This window comes from Camelina sativa, chromosome 15 (assembly GCF_030686135.1).
Source record: "Camelina sativa cultivar CO46 ecotype springtype chromosome 15, ASM3068613v1".
Classification (NCBI taxonomy): Eukaryota; Viridiplantae; Streptophyta; class Magnoliopsida; order Brassicales; family Brassicaceae; genus Camelina; species Camelina sativa.
The window spans coordinates 8,459,486-8,465,676 of NC_141894.1; positions in this window are offsets into that span (position 1 = coordinate 8,459,486).

Below are 6,191 nucleotides of genomic sequence, written 5' to 3' on the forward strand. Positions count from 1 at the left end.
TGTATCCCATCATCCTATACCATTTGTTACGTAATGGTTATTTTCTTCTTAATTTTGCATATTACTTTATTATTAGTTTATCCAATGAGCGCAAATCTACATGGACTTCGCCTTCGCAGTCTAATAACGGACGAATTGAACGATCAATTCCTAATATCACATATATTTCTCGGCCATGCATGGTTTTATATTATGCTCAACGAAGCGTAACACTAGACCGGTCAAACCAGGTTGATCCAACACAGTATACGTTACAAGAACAGCTATGAGATTGCTCTTGGGTACGAAAATAACAATTCTTGCCATGCATAGCTACAAAATCTTAAGGTGTTGAATTTTTACGACTTAGGCTATCGAGTTATAAGTAAGTTTGAAATCTATATATGAATTTAGTTCTGAGTTATGGAGGGTTCTTGATGACGTCAATCCCTACCATGCCTCACAAAAAGAGAAGTGTTTTTGAATTGGGAAATACTTACTGGCTTGCTTCGGATGAAACCCGAAAAGATATATCTCATGCTAAGTTTTAATTTTTCAACGGAATGATATCAACTTTGAATCTTCTTGAACAGATCAATATTGATAAAAACGCTGTGTTTATTATCTGGTGAAGTACATACATATATACATTCGAATAAGCTGTTATCTACGATCTAGGAATATCTCAACTATAACAAGATATATAATCTACCCTTAAGACTCTACCCTTAAGACTCGGAACTGCTTAATATATGAAGATAATCTAGTTAAGCACAATACCCCCCCCCCCCAAGCTGGAACATACAAGTTATGAATGCCAAGCTTGTGCCGGAACCGCCAGAAGCCATCTTGTCCAATTGGCTTTGTTAGAATGTCAGCAAGTTGGTGGTGCGTTTGAACATGATGTAGCTGAATGTTTCTTGTGACAACCTCATCTCTGACAAAGTGACAGTCATTTTCAATATGTTTTGTTCTCTCATGAAACACAGGATTAGTTGCTATGTGGATCGCTGATTTACTGTCACACCGCACAATCATCGGTTGATTATGATGCACTCCTAGTGTGCGTAACATGCGTTTAACCCACAGAAGCTCCTGTACCAAATCAGCCATAGCTCTGTATTCAGCCTCCGCGGATGAACGACTCACTGTTTTCTGCTTCTTTGTTCTCCATGAAACCGGAGATGTACCCAGCTGCACAAAGTATCCTGTAACCGACCGCCTGTTCAACGGACATCCTGACCAGTCGGAGTCACACCAACCCGTGAGTTGGAAATCATTATCTGAACGAAGCAAAATACCTTGTCCTGGATCAGACTTTAAGTAGCGTACCACCCTCAAAGCAGCTTGCCAATGGTCTTCCCTTGGTTCTTGCATAAACTGAGCCAGGATATGAACTGAAAAGGCTAAGTCTGGCCGTGTGACTCCCAAATAGATAAGGCGCCCCAACAAACGCCTGTAAGGCTTAGGATTTACCAATAGAGGTGAAGCAGACCTAGCCAACCCGTGACTTTGTTCCAGAGGGAAATCAGCTGGCTTGGCACCCAACAAACCAGTTTCAGAAATTATGTCTAGTGCATACTTTCTTTGACAAAGATAAAAACCAAAACTATTTCTAGCAACCTCAATGCCTAGAAAAAACTTCAATTCACCTAGATCCTTCATATGAAAACAAGAGTCCAAATATTTCTTGAAAGCCTCTGTCGCTTCTTCACAGCTTCCCGTTATTATCAAATCATCCACATAAACTAAAATATGTATTCGAGTCGTACCTTTGCAATACGTAAACAAAGAGTAATCACTAGTAGCTTGATCGAAGCCATATTTCAGTAAGGCTGTAGACAGTTTCGCAAACCAACACCTTGGAGCCTGCTTCAGTCCATAGAGTGATTTGCGCAAACGACACACTTTATTTGGATCTGTTGATTGAAAACCAGGAGGCATTCTCATATACACCTCTTCCTCCAAATCCCCATGAAGGAAGGCGTTGTGGACATCCATTTGGTGAACCTTCCAATTGTTTTTCGAAGCTGTATCCAAAAACAATCGCACTGTTCCCATCCGTGCCACTGGAGAGAAAGTCTCGCCATAATCCTCACCTTCAACTTGTTTGTTGCCCAAAGCCACCAGACGTGCTTTTGTAACGCTCGATTGTGCCATCAGATTGAAATTTGACCTTAAACACCCATTGGCATCCGATTGCCTTTTTACCGGGGGTAGATCTTCTTTGGTCCAAGTTTTGTTGGCCTCCAAAGAGCCATATTCCGAACCAACTGCATTACGCCACTTTTCCTCTTGCATCGCCTGTTTGAATGAACGCGGTTCGATTTCTGAAATCACAGCTGCAACATACGCAGTGTGCTCCGCAGAAAAAAGATGTATTGAATCAAAATCGGAAATCGGGTAGACAACCGCTGCATTCACCTCGTGTTCATCTGTTGTTGTCGTGACAGGTTTGACAACAAAGTCCTTAAGGCGAACCGATGGTGTTTTCTTTCGGTGGCCTTTGCCCAGTCGTTCATCAGCAGCCACCAGCTCCGGTTCGCTGAAGACAAGGACCTAGTTGTGTGGTCAATTGCGGGTTCATTAATTGTTAGGGCCAAAATTTGAGGATCAGGCCCAACTGGATTACTTGTTGAACCAGTGTCATTCGGACTGACCTCTAAATTGGGCCTTAGCTGGATCGACGGAATTAATGGATCATCTTCTATTATCCCTTATGAAATTGGTGCCCACAAGGGTTGACCTTCTTCATCGTTATCGACCATAGGCAAAGCTGTTTCAGAATCATATGGAAAAATCGATTCTGTAAACACCACATCACGCGATACCAAAAACTCTGATTTTTCAAGATCAAAGACCCTCCAACCTTTCTTGCCTTGTGGATAACCCATGAACACGCATCGATGGCTTCTTGATTCAAACTTATCTCCTCCAGTAGCTTGATTGTGAGCATAGCAGAGAGAGTCGAACACCTTTAGATACCCATAAGTTGGTGGTTTAGCAAATAAACGTTCATACGGAGTCATATTACCCAGCACGACAGAGGGTGTACGGTTAATTAAATAGCCTGCTGTAAGAACACATTCACCCCAGAACTATATAGGCAAATTGGCTTGAAACCTCAGTGCCCTTGCAACATTGAGGATATGTTTGTGCTTTCTTTCAACCCTGCCATTTTGTTGTGGCGTTCCCACACAGGAAGTTTCATGTAAAACACCGTTAGCTTGAAAGAAACTTGTCAACGTCAGAAATTCAGAACCATTGTCGCTTCTTATTGTTTTGATACGCTTGTCGAACTGTCTCTCTGTAAGAGCAAAAAAAAATTTCAAACATGTTGGTGCTTCTGTTTTATCTTTTAACAAATGAATCCAAACACCCTTTGAATAGTCATCCACTATTGTCAAGAAGTATCTTGCCCCAGAATGTGATGGTGTCCGATAAGGACCCCAAAGATCAACATGAACCAATTCAAAAACAAAAGATGTTTTATTCATACTGAGTGAAAACAATCTCTAGTCTGCTTTGCGCAGAGACAAACATCACACGCCTTATTCAAGTTTTTAACAGAAGCGGAATCAGAAAAACATGGAAGCAAGCCTACAACTGCAGGAGATGGATGCCCCATTCTCTTATGCCACAACTCGAACGATTGACCATCCTTTAGTGTAACTGAGAGAGCAGTCTCCACGGCCTTGCAGAAATGAAAAGTGCCTCCAACTCTCTTACCAGCTCCAATCACCGTCCTCATACTGCGATCCTGAACCACAAGAAATGTGTCAGCCGACTGAACCACACATCTGTTTTCATCCATTAACTGTCCCATAGAGATCAAATCTGTTTTGAAATTTTCCACAAAGTAAACTGATTTCAGAACAAGATCAGGACCAAGTTGTATTGTCCCTTCTTTAAGAGAGACCTGCTCTCGGCCATCAGCCATAATCACCAAAACCGGCGCCATATCACGCACATCAGACAAAATCTCAAACTTTCCTGTTAGATGGTGAGAAGCACCAGTATCCATTATCCAAGACGGTGTAGAAGACTTACCAGTTACTTTCTCTGTTGTGGTGTCCTTCCCAGCATTGAGAATGCTTTTGATTGAACGCCATTGCTGATCAGTGAGACTTGTCACTCCATCACGATATTGGTCAGTGATGACGTGATTAGCTTGCTCATGTCCTTCCTTGTCAAGATTAGGAACATGCACACGATTGGCATAAGTCATTGAACCTCGACCTTTGCCACTGCTCAGACCTCCTGTGGAACTTGAACCACCACGCCCTCGTCCTTGAATTGTTTGACTCTTAGGCCTATCCCCCCACCATTCGGGATATCCTATGACAGTATAATAATTTTCTGCAACATGACCATAGTGATTGCAGAGTTTGCACAACATCCCTTTTTCTTTCTCCTTCTCGTCAAGACGAAAACGTGGTTTGGTGTGGACAGCAAAAGAAGTTACCTCAGGTTTCTCCTCCACATGAGCCCTTAGATCTTCCTCCTGACGCACTATGTTGTACACTTCCTCCAAAGACTGGACCGGAACGCGTGCAACAAGACTCGAGCGGACCGCACGATAGTGATCATCAAGACCACACCAGAATTGATGAACCTTGTCCTCCTCTCCGTCATTCTCTTGTGCTGCACCAACATTACACGTGCACAATCCACAAGAACACACTCTTATGGGACGATAGGCTGCAAGACTGTCCCATATGCGATTTAACTTACCAAAGTAAGCTTCAATGGCGAGTCCCCGCTGTTTGCAACAGGCCAGTTCAGATTGGATTTGTTGAATGCGAGCCCCATTCATCACGGCAAATCTCTTTTTCAAGTAGTCCCAAAGGTCTTTGGCTACATCTCTGTGCGAGATCGTTGAGCGCAACATCGGATCGATGCTCATCTTGATCCAAGACACCAATAGAGCTTGAATAGTCCACCAATCTTCCAGATCAGAAGACCCATCTGCCGGTTTTGCAATTGTTCCGTCCAAGAAACCAAACTTCTTGCATGAAGTCAATGCCGTCTTCATTCCACAGGCCCATTCGTCGTAGTTGATACCTTTCAAGAGTGGATGAGAGATCACCGCACCTGGGTTATCGGCTGAGGTCAAGTCATATGGGGAGATGGTTCTTCGCACCTCCACAGTCGCGTTCATTGCTAGAGTCGGGGTCGGAGTCGGGTTCGGGTTTGGATTCGTCAACATCTCTCAAAGTTAACGAGAATTTTGTTTCAAAGAAAATTTTCAGAGCTCTGATACCATGAACATAGATCAATATTGATAAAAACGTTGTGTTTATTATCTGGTGAAGTACATACATATATACATTCGAATAAGCTGTTATCTACGATCTAGGAATATCTCAACCATAACAAGATATAGAATCTACCCTTAAGACTCGGAACTGCTTAATATAAGAAGATAATCTAGCTAAGCAACTGTAAATAATATCTAACTCCAATACTTCTGAATCAGAAATCTAATTATCATACTGTACATAGCTCTATCGGTTGTTAGAGAAGAACAACTTTCAGAGTTACATAAGAGGCTTGATAATCATGAGATGAAGATTTGGGTGAAAACCAATGATAAGATTGATCAGACGACCCAAGACAATGGCCGTGTGTTGTGAAGGTTATATATAAAAGGCATCAATGAGACTAGCGGACACATAGTCGACATTATTGGAGAGCTTAAATATTACAGAGAAATATTTGTTTGAGATTCTCCAAAAACATCACACGGACTATTTATTTTCAACTATGTTCCAAGTTTGGTTCAAATCCCCCAAGCAGTAATATATAATACCTAGGCGCAAAGGAAAAAATATCGAAATTAGTTTGTCAAGAAAAAACAAAAAGCATCTGATCTCTTTTGTTTGTTCTTTTTTTCTTTGTCGTCGTTTTTATCTACTATTGATACGAGTCTTTTTTTTTTTTTTTTTTTTTTAAATATATATAAACCTTTCTTTGCATTACCACGGCCGGCTCAAACTCAATATAGACCTTGTGCTATGTGCCTTTTAATTTAGTGTTCTTTAAAAATATGATAGAGACTCTGTTGTAAATAGAGTCTTTGTATAGATAATAAATACTGAAAATTTTGGACCCTAAAATCAAAACCCTAATTGTTTATATATATATATATATATATATATATACCGTATACAGATCTCGAGCCGTCTTTACCAAAGATCAGAAGATAAACA